The sequence below is a fragment of the Apteryx rowi genome, unplaced genomic scaffold (genome assembly GCF_003343035.1).
Source record: "Apteryx rowi isolate R43461 unplaced genomic scaffold, aptRow1 scaffold_37, whole genome shotgun sequence".
Lineage (NCBI taxonomy): Eukaryota > Metazoa > Chordata > Aves > Apterygiformes > Apterygidae > Apteryx > Apteryx rowi.
Window position 1 is genome coordinate 2,649,719 of NW_020450196.1, and position 15,789 is coordinate 2,665,507.

At 37.8% G+C, this 15,789-nt stretch overlaps 1 long non-coding RNA gene across 1 annotated transcript; it reads right to left on the reverse strand.

Annotated features, from left to right (window-relative positions):
- Positions 1-268: 268 nt before the first annotated feature.
- On the reverse strand, positions 269-15,710 carry LOC112969851. The gene is made up of 3 exons (XR_003254812.1): positions 15,664-15,710; positions 15,140-15,222; positions 269-343 (listed from the first exon to the last, which is right to left on the reverse strand). It is a non-coding gene; the product is annotated as an uncharacterized LOC112969851 (long non-coding RNA).
- Positions 15,711-15,789: the final 79 nt, after the last annotated feature.

Genomic DNA, 15,789 nt, shown 5'->3' on the forward strand with positions numbered 1-15,789 from the left:
TTATACTCAGAATGAATTTGAATAGGTAATTCATAAAGAATGTAAACACTTAATTAGGAGTGGAAGAACTTTTTTTTTTTAAGAGCCACTCTACTTCTGACAGTCCTGATTCTCAAAGGCGATTTACAGAATACCTGAAAAATGTGATCTTGGGAAAATTCTTAACCTCACTCAATTTTGGATTATGCTTTCAATGATCTGTCTAACATCTCTCAAGGAGCTGGCAGAGATTTGAACAGGTACTGCATAAATACCTCAGTATTTGGAGGCCACACTGCTTCTACAACAATTATTCTGAGGAAGAAGGTTGTATTTTCTTCAATTACTGGCAACAATGGTTCATCTGGATTTGAATGAAAACATAAAAATAGAGCATTATGCTATGAGATGGCTGGTAGTCACAAGCTGAAACACCACATTAAATATGAAAGCACATGTAATTTAATCGTTTTGATGCAAAGGCTCAGGCCCCACTGGTGATAAAGGAAACAGCCTCACTCACTTTTGTCTTTGCTTTTGTAAAATGACTTAACTTTCACACCCATGTTCACATCACCTTTTCAGAAGAAAACTCTTCTAAATTTACTCAAATTGCTTGGGTCTGTTAGCCTCCAAATTCTAAGACTGTACTTGGACAAAAACAGTGAAAATTGAGCTAGGGACTGTTATAGTACCTAAGTATACAATGTATAATTATGTAGTAATTGTGGCTTTAGCTAGCATTTCAGTATTTTTTTCAGATACTCCTTACCAAACATAACCAATCTTTCTAGGTTTTCTTGGAAGGCTTCAATCAAAGTATATAAATAACTTTAAATGAATACATTTCTTTTCTTGCTCTTTGATACGGATTACTGTGTGGGATTCTATCTTAACTATTTCATAACAGCATTAACTCCACCCATGTTACTTAAGTTCTTTGCATATCCACATAACACTTAGAATCAGTGATGTGGGGAAACTTCTATAGCTATATCATGGCTGGACCATACTTAGTGCTCTACAGTGAAATGTATTAAAATAGCTGCTCAAAATTCCTGCAATTTATTACAAATCTTATGCTAGCTTTTATGTATAAAGTACAATAGAGTATCTTCAACAGTAGACAATTTTCAGATCATATTGCCTGCTTCTTAGAATGCTAGATATTTTGTAAGTTCTCTTTCATGCTCCACATGCTCTGACAAGCTCTTGAGATAAGCATATTATTTCTTTGTTACTCTTGAGTACAAGTTACTTCTGCACAGCTGTATGACTTTAAATGTAATTTAAATTATTTATTTAGAAAAAACATCCTATTTCTCTTTAATGACATCTTGGATACATGTAGTAGCAATATAATCTTTTGCTACCGTTTCCACATACCACTTGGATATCATTTCAGAATCATCTTCCAACTCCTACATTATATTATAACAAATATATAACAAATATATTAAAAATAATATATTTGCATCATTTAGATTAACAGTATTGATATTTTCTCTCCTTCTCCAGCACCTCTGGAAGTTACAAGAAATTATGATTGGAGTTTTCTGGTTGATTACAGCTCCCACTGATATTAATGTAAAGCTTACTGCATATATCAGTTAGAACAGGTCTTTTGAGGTAAAAAGTGAAACAAGAAACAGTAGTCAAAATAGGCCTCAGCAGCTTTATAATATTTGCATGTTGACAACTACATGAAAGTTGGTGTTGAATATCTCATTTTTTCCCCTTACATTAGTAAATTGTACAGCATTTTCTGCACTTGAAGAGCCCTGCATATTCCAGTCATGTCTATCCTAATTACTGTGAGTACCTAAAGACTTGTTTCCATCCACCATTCATTCCACTAAATAGAATCACAGAACCACTGAGCTGGAAGGTACCTCTGGAGATCGTCTAGTCCAACCCCCCACTCAGTGCAGGGTCAGCTACCGCAGGCTGCTCAAGACTGTGTTCAGTCAGGTTTTGAATAACTCCAAGGATGGATACTTTGCAAATTCACTGGGCAACCTGCTCCAGTGTCTGACCACCTTCACAGTGAAAAAGCTTTTTCTTATGCTTAAGTGGAATTTGCTGTATTTCAGTTTGTGCACATTCCCTCTAGTCCTGTCAGCAGGCACCACTGGGAAGAGTCTGGCTCCATCTTCTTTATACCCTCACCCCCAATCAAGTATTTATACACATTGGTAAAATCCCTCCGAGCCTTCTTTTCTCCAGGCAGAACAATCTGAATTTCTTCACACTGCTCTCGTAAGATAGATGCTCCAGTCCCTTAATACCCTTCATGACCAGTCACTGGACTCACTTCAGTGTGTGTCGATGTCTCCCTTGTACTGGGGAGCCCAGAACTGGATCCAGCACTCCAGATGTAGTCAGGGCCCTGAGTGCACCAACAGGTGCTAATTGCCATGACCAGCTTGTAACTACATTTCCCTGTAAGTTTCCTCTGCAACCTCTTTCCCTGCTGAACTAGGGGTTCAGCTGTATTTGTTTAAGATCTGCTCCCATCGATGCAACTGTGCAACCCTGGATGAGACATCTGTGAAAACAGTCACGTTGGGATAAAAAGTTGTGGGAAGCATCATCTGGGGCCTCCACCCATGCACTATCTGCCCATTGGCTCAGAAACTGGATTTAAACTCAATCCCTTGCTTTTGATCTCTACTTCCCTACTTAATCAAGGTAAATTATGATGTGGGTATGTTCTGCCTGGCTTTGTACCTGACTGATCCTGACCTTGCCTTGTGAAACGAAATTCAGGTTTATGTTCATTTAAGTTACTGTCTTCAGAAATTATGGGGTAGCCCATCCAAGACTAACAGAAGAAGATAAAACTGAAGACTCAATTTGCCTTCAAAATTCTAGGAAAATCTTAGAATTCCAAACAACAGCGCTTAAAAGTTATTTTGCAAACTGAGTAAACAATACAGAATACACTTGGTTACAATGGTATTTTTTACATTTTTTTAAGGATAGGTATCTGTTCATCTCTTTTTGTAAGTGCAGTTCCAAGGGAATTTTTGGTTGAAAATGCTTTCCTAGGTCTGTCCTGGTATTATGCTATGGTACAGCTGAAATCACCACTAACTCTGGTACATTACCTTCAGTTAAAGTATGCAGGAGATATATAGCACACAACCTCTCACTGTCATGAGTCTGATCAAAGTTTCATACACTAGCAACAGTTATGTTGTTCAACTCCACATACATCAGTATTAAAGCATACAACCTGTACAAGAGGGAAACACATTGGTTTAAGAGGAAATGATTCAGAAGTAAGTATACTATGTTGTGTAAAATATATATGAAAGCTTTAACCATATTAGCAAGACAGAAGTGTTGCCCTGTTGAGCACACAAATATTGTTGGCGGGAAAAGTTAATTCCTGTTACATTAATATTGACAGAGATATGTTGAATGGTAGGTTAACTAATAATACTAAGACTAACAACTTCTGTCCTTTCCTGGTTACCTGTTTACTTGTTCTCTTCTAAGAATCTTTGCTATTCCTACCAAACACTAAGGGGTGGCCAACCTTAGTCACATGGCTATTGTGACTGTGCATTCCTCGAGGGTGAGCAATGTCATCCTAAAATACACAAATTCTCCCAGACTTTTCAGGACTTCTCAAACAGAGTAGTTTTCACTGTGATAAGTGGCAGGGGGGGACTCTTTTTCTAGAGGTGAAGAGCCTTCAATAGATTGGGACATCTAATTGGTATGGTTTCACTTCAGGAGAAAATAGCCTCTGAGCCAGGCTCCAAAATAGTAACAATCAGCGGGTGTCATGATTATCATTTCAGTGAAAACAGTATTAGACACCACTACACCAAATTATGGTTTGCAACCTCTGTCTCTCAAATACCACAAACCAATCTGTTATCTGGCTGAAATCTTTTTTTTTTCCCAAAAGTACTGTTTTCTCTCCAATAAATTTTCCATTGTAACCAGTTAGAAGCTTTGTCTCTGCCTTTCAGGTGTCATCTAGCCAATTCAACAATATTCTAGGACTTACAGTTCACAGGGTTTTTTCCTACAGAATACAAAAATCAAAATTATTAAAATAAATTAACTTCTACATTTGTAAGCCACTTATAGAAAGAAGCATGGGTCACAAAAGACAGAAAGGAAAGTTTAGAGGATTAAACACTATTTGAAATATTTCCTCATTGAATACATCACACATTACTAAAAAAATTGCAGAATCCCTACAAAATGCTATAGTATGAAGGGCGGTGGGAGAGAACAGCCAACAATCCTTTCACATTGTCTCCACAGAATATTAACAAAATACACACTTAAACTGGGGCTTTCTCTATGTATAATTCATAATCACAAGCATATTTACAGGGCTTTAGAAGGAGTAACTGTAACTTGAAATCTTTTTGCTTGCTTCTGCAGAAGTAACCCTAGTACTGACATATGTATTACTTGTTGGCTTTCCTCCTCCCATCTTGCAGAAAAATAAATCCCATAAACCACAAATTTCTCCCTTCCTCCCCTGCTCCAGAACAGCTATATATTCTGTGAGTTAGAAATAAAATTAAGACACTTGTACTTCAAATTACAGCCTGCTATTGTAACTGAATCTGTATGCAAAAACAGTTGTCCATGTAAAGCCCATGTAACATCAAAAAGACAAAATACACCTAAATTCCAAACTGTCAGGCCTCCCTCGTGTCATCAGTTTTAGCCTGTTTTCACAATAAAAAATTATATTGTAAAGACATCTAGGTATTAAGGTCCATGTGATAAACAGGTTTATCTCAACTGGTATTTTAGTGCAGCAATCCAAACACATGACGAATACATGAGATCAAATCTAGTAAAGCAGTTAAATATTCATTTAACTTAAAAAAAATACAGGTAAACACACTGATCTGGGGGATTTCAGTACCATACAAACATGCTTAAATTCTCTGCTGGCTCTGGGCTACATTCCTTTTGGAAATTTTGATGGTCTTAAAGAGTCACTATGGATTAGTATTAAGCATCAAAACACTGTGATACAGATTTCACGTTCTATAAAAATACAGCTTGACAACATGCATAATTACAGAAGCCTTCATTCTTACAATTCTACTACTGTACTTTTCATTGTACATTTAAAGTACATGTACTTTCTTTGTACATTTTCAGCTTTTCAGATAACACTGAAAGTAATTTTAGTGTCTGCAGTTTCCTGAGAACAGCTTGAATAAAACTGCCATTCTACCAGGGAAAACTGAAAGCATGTCAAAACAACAGAAGGGAGGATAATTTGACCAGGGGTGGGAGGGGGGCGGAATGAAATCAGCTTTTCCAATTACAGGATATTTAGCTCCACCTAATGGTCGAAAAGGAAAAGATTTWCCTGTCCAGTTCATATTTTCTGTATAAGCAGTGTTCCAGGACGCAAATTAATAGTGTGCATTGAAGCAATACCTAATTATATTAAAATATAACTAAGAGTAGGACCTACAGCAACAGTAATGAAGAAACAGTGGTAAGTTTACCTCATATGAACAACAGTTATTAGACATTTGTTATTCTTGGAGCTATGTCAATGTTTAGCATTGCTCTTTCCAAAGAACAGGACGTGCTGAATGTTACTGCCTTTGTGTTTTCAATAATAGGCAAGCTCCTTCGAGTGCAAAGACTGACAGCAGTTGAAAGAATTACATGAATTTACATTGATGAAGAGCTGGTCATTATGTTCTGCTTTATTGGCTGAAGCTTTGTTCCATATTGTAGTAGGTATTTGTGTAACATTTTCTGTGTAACGTATTAAAAAATAAATCCTTCATGCATGAGTCTCTAAGATCTATGCACTAGCTAAATAAGAATTTTCAGCTTTTTGCTCACCAGGGGCATAGATCATCAGGCCAAATCAGTGATATGCTGCTGACTTTTTTTTTATGTAAATATGCACAAATTCTGTATTTCACTCCAATGTATGCAATGAAAATCATCTTTCTTGTATGTTTTGAGAAAGACAATGCAAAGGAATATAGGGTGGCATACACTGAATTCTTAAAATAAACCATGTAGTCTGAATATTATTGCAAAAATACCAATCTGTAAACTAAAGTATATTCTCCCAAAGTATCATAAATTACTACAGAAGGTTTGAAATATTTTGTCCTTTTCCAAAAAATAAAGTTGTTTTCACATATATAATATCTGAATCTGTATGCATTGTATCTTCACTATGACATACAGAATATCTTCAATAGTGGCAGATCTGTACAGAAGACTTTTTAGCATTATAGTAGCTTCTGAGGTAGGTCCTGAGAAGTACCTCGAGCCTGGGGCAGATACAAAGTAGGTCACCAAGAAGGGATAGATTTGGGCTTAGTAACAAATTCTTATGAAGGACCTGCTTACAAGTTGCACTATGACACTGACTTGTTTAGTTGTTTGCTCCAGGGAGGGGTAATTCTGCCCTAGACCGCATGTGAAAACAGATAACCTCTTGGTAATTTGAGGAAAGATGGATATAAGTGACACAATTAAGATTGTTCTTAACCTACTATCTAATAAGAGAGTGTAAAAAACAACTCACAACATGCCATAACTTCATATTCATGAAGTTCATAATTCATAATGCTGTTAAATAGGACTATAACTTAAATACACATTCTAGCTGCAGATAACACCACTTTCGTTCCTTGGGAGTTTTCTATGTGCACTTTCTATTTAAAAACAAACAAACAATCCAAGAAAAAAGAAAAACCCAAACCCAAAAAAGCCAACAGGAGGAGAACAGGACTAGTTAGACATAGGGAAGAAAAATGCTCTAGAGAGATCTTAACATGTGCTAATACAAATACCTTTTAATAAGCTGCAAAAATAAAAAGAATCATATTTTTAAAAGTATTAGGTTGCTCAAAATTAAGAAGAGGTTGCTGTTCCTAAATAATAGCTATCCCAGCTAATTTATTATAACTTATTATTAGGTTGTCATTAGTACTATTACATATTTATATATACATAGTGGATATTTAAAGATATGGTGTTCTGCACAATTTTACAAGTGTTTATAGGAAAAATGGTAAATTCACAAGGGAAATGCATGCAAGTAAGGAATATACAATATGAGTTTCTCATGAAGTTACTTAGTTGTCCAGATTCTAATCACACTAATGCTCCTCCATGTCCTTTAATAATGTAAGGAGACTTTCCATTTCTAGAGTTTTGCAAACAAGAATGTTTATTATTTTGGAAATGTGATTTTTTTCAGTGTATGATTAAGTAAGTTATGACTTCAAGCTACAACACAGAACTATTTTGGAAGTAACTTAGATTACCATACATACATTGTCCAAATTGTCCATATATGCTCGTAATTTAAACACCAAAGGAAAAGCTTCTGCTTATATATAAAAGGATACAATTCTGAATCTGTAAAACTCCTTTTCAAATATTAATCATTATTTTAATTTAAATATATTCAAAATACCAAAAATGAACGTATGATTCATGGTGTATACCTCTCACTTTTTGGAATTACCAAAAAATATCCAAAATTTATATGAAGTTTGAGCTTTCATCATATGCACATTAAAAAGAACACATAAATATTACTGCAGCAATTATGCCTCAATAGACTAACAGAGCATATGACATTGGTCCATGCTTTCAGTTAAACCTCATTCCTTTAAGCCTGTTGTGGCTATTTAGAATAGTGAACCAGGAAGAGGGCAGTCTCATATGACAGCAACCAAACATTATATAGTGTACTTTTTCAAAGTAAACCCTGTTTCTTAACTGATTAAGTCACTGCTGCATCGGTTGCTTTGTGGAAAAAAAAAAAAAATCCTTAAGCACCTCAAGGCATCACAAACTAAAGAAAATACATATGTTATCATCTGCAAACTTTTTTCCTGGGAGGCTGTTGTTCAGAATACAGCTGGCAGAAATAAGTCTCATGCAGGTATTGAGCTTATTCACTGGAGAGATACAAAGTTCCTAATATTGTGATATTCAGTCGGGACAGACCTGACAAAGAAATTTAGCCTCTTGGCCTTGTAATGACATATGAAATATATTAGCTTACATGATGAAATAATGGGTAATTTGCTTTGCTTGTGAAAGATCACTGTCTGAAGGCTTCATTTTTCCCTTTATAATCATAAGACATATGTATGTAGTCAAAAGTAGGAATTCAGGTACAAGGGAACAACCCTGATATAGTTACAATTGTCTACTTAAGACTGTAAGATGAAAAGAAACGAGGAAGAAAGAGTAAATGGATTACTTCTTCAGTAATGAGCAAAACCACATCAATTCACGGCTGAATATAGATGTTTGCCACTTTCAGATGTGCATATTAAGACAGTTTCTAAGACAGGACTCACAAGACTAAAACTTGGGCCACACATGGGCCAGGCTGATTACCTTAGCAGGCAAACATAAATTATTTCTGAACTATTTCCCATCAGTGTATTTCAGCCAGTGCCACATACATTTCTTCTTGCTCTTACTCATTTCATTTATAAAATAACATTTACTTTTGGACAATTCAAGGAAAGTCTGCTGTTTGTGTGTGTTTGGATTATCTCAGATTGGAACAGAGTCTGAGCTGGGGTTTGCAATGTTTCATACATCAACCCACATAACAGTTAAATGCAGTCTGAAAACACTGTTTTATCAAAGAATTTTTTTTCTATTTGAGTTCTAAATTTTCTAGTTAGTCAATAGTACTGCATAACTGTAACAATGCTTGGCACTTTTGCTGTGTTTTTATCCTGATATCTCACAGTATTTTGCAGAAATTATTATTTATACAATATTATAATTAGCATATAGTCACTAAGAGATTTATACAAGCAAGTTTTAAAGTCCAGGGGCTTTGTGCCATGATCTGCCTACTAGATTTTGCTTTCTGAAAAGATATACATGAACTCAAGAAATACATGCATGTGGAGTGTATCTGCACATTTCACAGCCAAGTGGCACTGAAACGCTCATATATGTAGGCTGTCTCTTAGCCATGCAATATCCAACACAACTGGGGAAGAGGTGAAAAATTTTAGCAAAGATTTAGCAAAAAAAAGCATAATGAAACAGCTACTCTTCTGAAAAGAGCAAAGAGAAATACATGGAGCAAAGAGAACACAAACTTTTAAGGTCATGACCAAAACACCACCCATAAATTGCAGAGAACTATTTATTTACTTCGGAAAGATGAAAGGCTGAATCACTCCTGAGCCAGCGACAGAAACCTTGGGAAGGGAGATAGCTTATCTCATTCCTCACTCATCTGATGCCAGAAATATGTTACAAGGTCATTCCCCCCAGGTTTTTCTTGTAGGAAAGATACAAAACCTGAGAGAGGCCTCTGGGAAGACTGCAGTCTTTTGTGCTCATATGAAAACACCATTAGCTGAGAAAACAAAAGGGATGGGCAACATTCATCTATTTAACTGTTTACCAGTGGAGCCCTGAAGAGAATTACTTCAGTACTCTAAAATTCTCCAATAGGATCAATCCACTTCTACACACAATGCAGCCTCTGTATGCAACCTATTCCCCTCACATCTGACCTCCTGCCCTTTTCCCTGTAAAGCACCACAGTAAACGAGAGAGGAACTGTGAAAGGACCAAAAAAAAAAAAAGAAAAAAAACCCAACCTGCATACACACCCATCCGATGTATTTACATAAGCGCCTGAACAAAAGACCGAACTCCGCTATTTTCATTGACTGAATATTTTTCCCCTTGAGCGAAGGTTCTCAGGTATGCACTTCCAGGATTAAAACGGCAACAGTTGACTTGGCTTCTAAGTCATTCCACCAGAGGTAAGCTTTTATACTTTTTTTATAGAAGCCTGAACTGTTCGGATGAGGCAACTCTATCTGCTGTCCCATACCTCCAACAGCACTCATCTGCTTCCACAGTAAATAGACCTGCTAAGAGTATGCAACTAAACACTTTTGAGAGGTGATTTCTGAAGGACTCTTCAAGCTAGCTGACCAGCCTGTGAAAGGAATGCTTCTGCCCTCGCTGATGCCTTTCTTTTGCTAGTAAAAGCACTTGTGCACTCACAAGAGGACTGACCAACTCCAAACTAAACTTGCTCTTTTTTTTTTTTAATTTATTGTTATTGCCTGGCTTTATTCACTGCACAAGGGCATAAACCAGCATAAAGGAGGTAATAAGAAAACTAGGAACTGGGGATTTGGGTGTGATGGGGGCCCCCTCTCAAACTGAGTTACAGTGCTTGTGGAATCACAACCTGAATTAATGGGTCTCAGATTGCTTTAATACACATGTCTCTGCAGCCATTTTAAACATAGTCTTCATTAATATGTAGATGAAAATCCCAGCATGAGAACTGCCTAATAGGAAGCTCTGCCCTCATATGTAATCTTGTAGAGTAGAAGGGTTGAGGCCACATGACTATCTGAGATTAGATCGGGGGGATGTAGCAAGGAAGAATCAACAAGAGGAGGGGTAGAATCAGAGGACAGAAAAGCTGTGGGAAGGCTGCAGCCAAGCAGTAAAGACTTGCAGTTAACTCTCAGAGAGAAAAAAGCCCAGTCCCAGTAAGGAGTAACTGATGTAGTGAAGCTCCCAGAAGTCTCGGTTCATACTAGAACACCCTCACAACAGCTGTAGCCCCATGCACCCACGCTTCCATTCTGCACTTCCCTAGTGTAAGAACTGCTGCTCCTTCAACCCTTAAATGAAAACAGCAATATAGTGATATAGTTTGTTTACTTGGCCCTATTTCCTTTCCTTTTTTTTAGTTTTCTAGGAGTGTACCCATTTCAATATTATCTGTGAGACTTAACAAAGAACTTGCTATTAATATTTACAAAGCTTTCCACATCTACCTTTTACCTTTTTGTTAAGGTTAGATAAAATATTAAATGAATTTTGCTTTGGGTTATGCACTTCCAATCAGTCCTCACTGGACCAATAAAAGGCTAGTTGACTCTGCTTTATTTTTAAAAAAACTGAGACTAATGTCAAGATTACTCATAGCTGTTGAAGCCAAAAGAAATTATTAGCTCATATAACCTTCTTTAGATGACAGGAGTAAACAATCCCTTTCCAGAGAAGCAGCCAGAAATGAAGTATTTACCATAGTTCAGTGGGTTCTACTGGTTATTATTTTACAGTAAGGAACTATGCCTCATTTCTCAGTTGAATTTGTATGGTATTATATTTTAACCATTATTTCTTGTTACATTTCTCTAAATTAAAAAGCCCTATTTATTCTTTGTGAAGGTACTTTTTCATTCTAATCAAGTCTCCTCCTGGTATTTTGATAAACTGAACAAGTTATTTCAGTCTCTTTGTACAACATCTCCTCCAGGTATTTTCAATACATTTACCTGAAAACATACAGTCTCTAAACCAAGTTATAGATCTATTTTTTCTAACACTGCCTTTTCAGTATAAAATACCAATAGTTATCTTGGCAAGACAGTATACTCCAAGGATTGATAACCATTTCTGCCACAGACTATCAGCATCTTCTGTTTATTATGAGTCACAAGGAAATTCTCCTTACTTTGACCGTTATTTTATGTATCTGTTACATACATTATATAATATGATTACAAGGGTAAGAGAAATGAAATCAAGTTCATGGTCTTTTAGTTTTAATACTCTTTGCATTACAAAAGTCCAAATGGAATACATATAGTTATCCTTGATGACTATTCTGACAAAACAGTGAAGATTTAAGGTCATTAGAACTTCAGTGTTTATGCTACTGAATTGGGTTCAAGAAAACTGGTTTCTTGAGTGCCATTACATATGTCAAAATAAGGATACATTACTAAACATGGTCAATAACACATAGTATCTAGAGGTCATAAGGCAGGTTAGATAGGTAAGCAGCACAGCAAGTCAGCATAAACTGATCCAAATTCTAAAAAAAAAAAAAATGTTCAGGAGTTAATCTGATTTATTAATTTATCTGAGCAATTAATTATCAATTAATCTGAGCAATCTTACATCACAGAAATCATAAATCAGAGTGTACTTAGAAAACCACTGTCCTTTTTGTGTTTCCCTAGCTCAGGCTAAACAGTTCACCTCTGCACACAGTTTATGGAACATTCAGTTCAAAGGGAAGTGATACAGTGTAACATGAACATGCTAAAAAAACAAAGCAAAGCTAACAGTGAAGATAGCACAATGGAGATTCCTAGTAGAAATAGATGCTGAAAGAATATTGTACTTATTTAAACCTTATTTTCAAAACCGCGAGGTTTTTAGCTGAAACAGTAACCTCTCTTTTTCAACTACCGAGGATTCATATAAGAAATAATGCTCATGGGAATCATAAGCATTTTAAAAGCTAAGAACCATAATCTTCTAAGATGGAGACATAAAAACTGTAACCTAGAGCTTTTAAAGGGAAACGGAACATAATGTGTCCAGAAGAATGAAGAGAGAAAGCTTCAGGAAGATAAACATCTTAAAAAACCCTGCCTCTTTTTGCAAAGAAGATCAAGATAACTTGATTTTTTAAAYCAATAATTTCAAAATATTTGTGAGTTTGGGCCAGCAATCTAAGAGTGTAAGAAGGCTGTATAAAGAAAGGGATCCTTCTGCTCCTTTGCTGTTATTTATAAAGATCTTTCCAGCAAGAATAGCCTGTTTAACTAGGGTTTTGATCTTACAGTACAGTGACAGCTGGAGGAAGCTTAGATGACTGGATTGAAATTCTGACACTTTCAGACAAACTGTTGGTTTTCAGATAGAGGGTTTTGCTGATACAGAGTTGTCAATTACAGTAACATTTTTAATTGGAGTGAAGCAGATATACACATTTTAAGCTGAAGCTATGTATATTCATGTCTCTGTATGCCACTGATTAAACGATTAAAGCCAGAATGAACATGCAATTCTTCAGTTTCCACCCTCTGTCATACAATCTGAGTGGAATGCTGCAGAATCATAACCAGTTGTACAATAAGATGAAACACTTGGACTCAGCACTTGCTGTCTTACACAGCTATTCACAAATAAACAATGATCAGGAACCTCCACATGCTACAGTGACAGCATTGCTTCAAGCATTTTTTGAACAGACCCTGATTAGCAGAACTGCTTGGGACTGCAGGCAACCATATGTTCTTTTCCTTATCCACCTTCTGGACAAAACCACTATCACATATGCCAGTTCTAAATGCCAGGTAAGATCAAGTGGTCTCCGGCATCACATTCACAATTCATAGGACTGTGGAGACAATTACAGGATTAAGGAATGAGGTCTTCCTGTGAGGCCTGAGAAGAAGAAATTGTCAAGTGCTCGGTCAGCATTCTGTAAAGATAAGGTATTTTTATTCCAAGGGACTCAAAGCAAGTTTATCATAGACTCTGTCTGCAAGAATCTTCACCTGTGCATGTCAGAAACAGCCAGAATAAACATATCATTTGCTCCAATGACGCTAAAATACAGAGGCTTCCATTGACAACAAATGGATGTCATGACAATTCTTGAAAATTGCCTGAACCTGTATTGAACAGAGGTTTTTGTGCTATTCAGAATGAAATGAAACTGAATGATTTGCTGTCATGTCAGATTCTTACATTATAGGCTATCAGCATAAGTCAGCAGCTCTCTGGCAGATGCATGCAACTGAAGTACTATTTTTTGAACAAAAATACCATTGATGCTTAGATTAGCTGCTCTTGTTAAAGGATAAAGAGTAAGGGCAGGCTGGATCAAGATATTCATGATATTTCAGAAAAATCACTCTTAGCTGCAAGGAGCATCATGTACCCCTCTGGGTCAGAGAGGTCCAAAAAGACATAAATCAGCTCCCTTTCTCTTGGCCTCACTTTGTCCCTTGGGTAGGGTTAACTTACAGGAGATGGCTTGAGCAATATAGGGGCTTACTGCTACCAAAAAGATGGTCATCTTGTTTTTCCTTTCTACAGCTGTCTGCCTTTATCTAGTGCCAATTCTGGTGGGTTTTTTTGTTTTTGTTTTTGTTTTGTGAGCGTATTCAACTCACAAATACTGAAGAAAACTAACCCATCAAAAAAACCTTGAGTTTCTGATGGGTTGGTGAATTGAACTGGTTTAATGGAAGGTCTGGTTGCTGTCAGAGCTGGTGTGAAGGGACAGAAACTTGTGGCCAGAAGAGAAGAGGGAGTCTTTCCTTGCTGAGAGCTGTCTCTCAGAATTCCACATGAAGTCTCCAACACTGATGCACTCATGAAAGGTGGACAGATCTTTACAGGAGACTTGCCAGTGTGAACTGTGTACTTCAATCAAAGCCCACTGTTCTCTATTTTCAGATGTATGTATACTACTGGTGTGAAATTACTGTTTACACTGGTTGAGTGAAATCTCTTGAAAACTGTATGGATGAACAAGACGTATAGTATCACACCCTAATCTTTCAGTAGGACTTTAATAAATTGTACAGTAAATTTGGCACTGACATGTTGCAAAGCAATAGTAACAAAAGAAGGCTTAGCCCTTAACTGAAAAGATGCAAGAGCTTTAAAGTAAAATGAAATTAATATTTTTGACCTCTAATACTTCTCCTTTTGAAATATTTGAAATATAGTTGAAATATTTGAAATATACGTGCTAAAACCTGTTAAAATTACAGAAGTGCATTAACTGTACCATATTTATTCAGCACATAATTACAGTATTCTGCCCCAACGTTCAAGCAACACTGCAGATGTAAACAGATTTTCAGTGTCTGATGACAAATATCAGCATGGATAACAGCATTAAGCTTTAGTGTCTTAATGGATTAATACAAAGTTTGCTTGACTATGTTGTTGTATGCATACTCTTAGACTTGTAAAGTTTCAAAAGCCTATCCTGTAGGATGTCATAAATGTGAAATCATGAAAGCTTACTGAAACATTCATTGCTCAGATAATGTTTTATCCTTCTGTGGGTTGGATGAGAATGTTTAGCTTTAAAAACAGCCATTGTTAGTATGGTGCATGTTTGTTTAAATACAGTAGCTCATGCACTTTCCGAATAGGGATGTTCTGGAATAGAAAGTGTCCCCCTTTTAAGTATCAACTCTCCTGTACGATACAGCCCTGTGACTTGTTGCACGAGGCAGGACAATTCTGATTTATCTCGTCAGGAAGGCTCCAAGGCAGCAAGCTGCAGTGCAGTAAGGCATGTGCTTGAAAATCCTTTGAGTGCAGCACATCAGTAGGCACCTACCTGCTCCTGCCCACAGTGCTGCCCCATCTTCTATCTGCTACTCATTCGTCCAGGGAGGTGAGTCCGTCGATCAAATAATCATTCTGCCAAGAGAGAGCACCCCGCCGTGAGCAGGAGGGACTGGGCAGTGTGCCCTGCCAGGTACTGGGCGCAGGGGTGGAAGAGCCCTTCCAGCAGGCCCCTGCTCACCGAGCGGGACCCCAGGGGTGTGAAAATCCCTCCCCGGGGCCTGGGCATGTCCCTGCTGACGCGTTCATACCAGGCAGCTTCCTGCCTTCCACAGAATGGGCCTAGCACCATTCGGACAGCGAGAATCACTTGCAAAGCGAGGAGCCTTGCCTCGGCAGGTGGCTGAAACGGCTCACCGTGTTCCCCATCACTTATTTTCCGGTACCAACCGACCACTCGCAGGCCCCCCAAGCCCCCCCCCGGGGTAGAAGGCCCGCCCCAACACCGCGGACCGGCCCCGACGACCCCAGGCCGGAGGGACGCGCCGCGCCGCAGCAGCCCCCTCCCGGACGCACCCGCTCGCGCCGCAGGCCCGGGCGCGCGCGGGCGGCCGCGGCCAACGGCCAACGGCCAACGGCCAACGGGCGGCGCAGCGCCACCGCCCTCTGTGACGCCGCTAACGGCTCCCCGCAGCTGTTGCG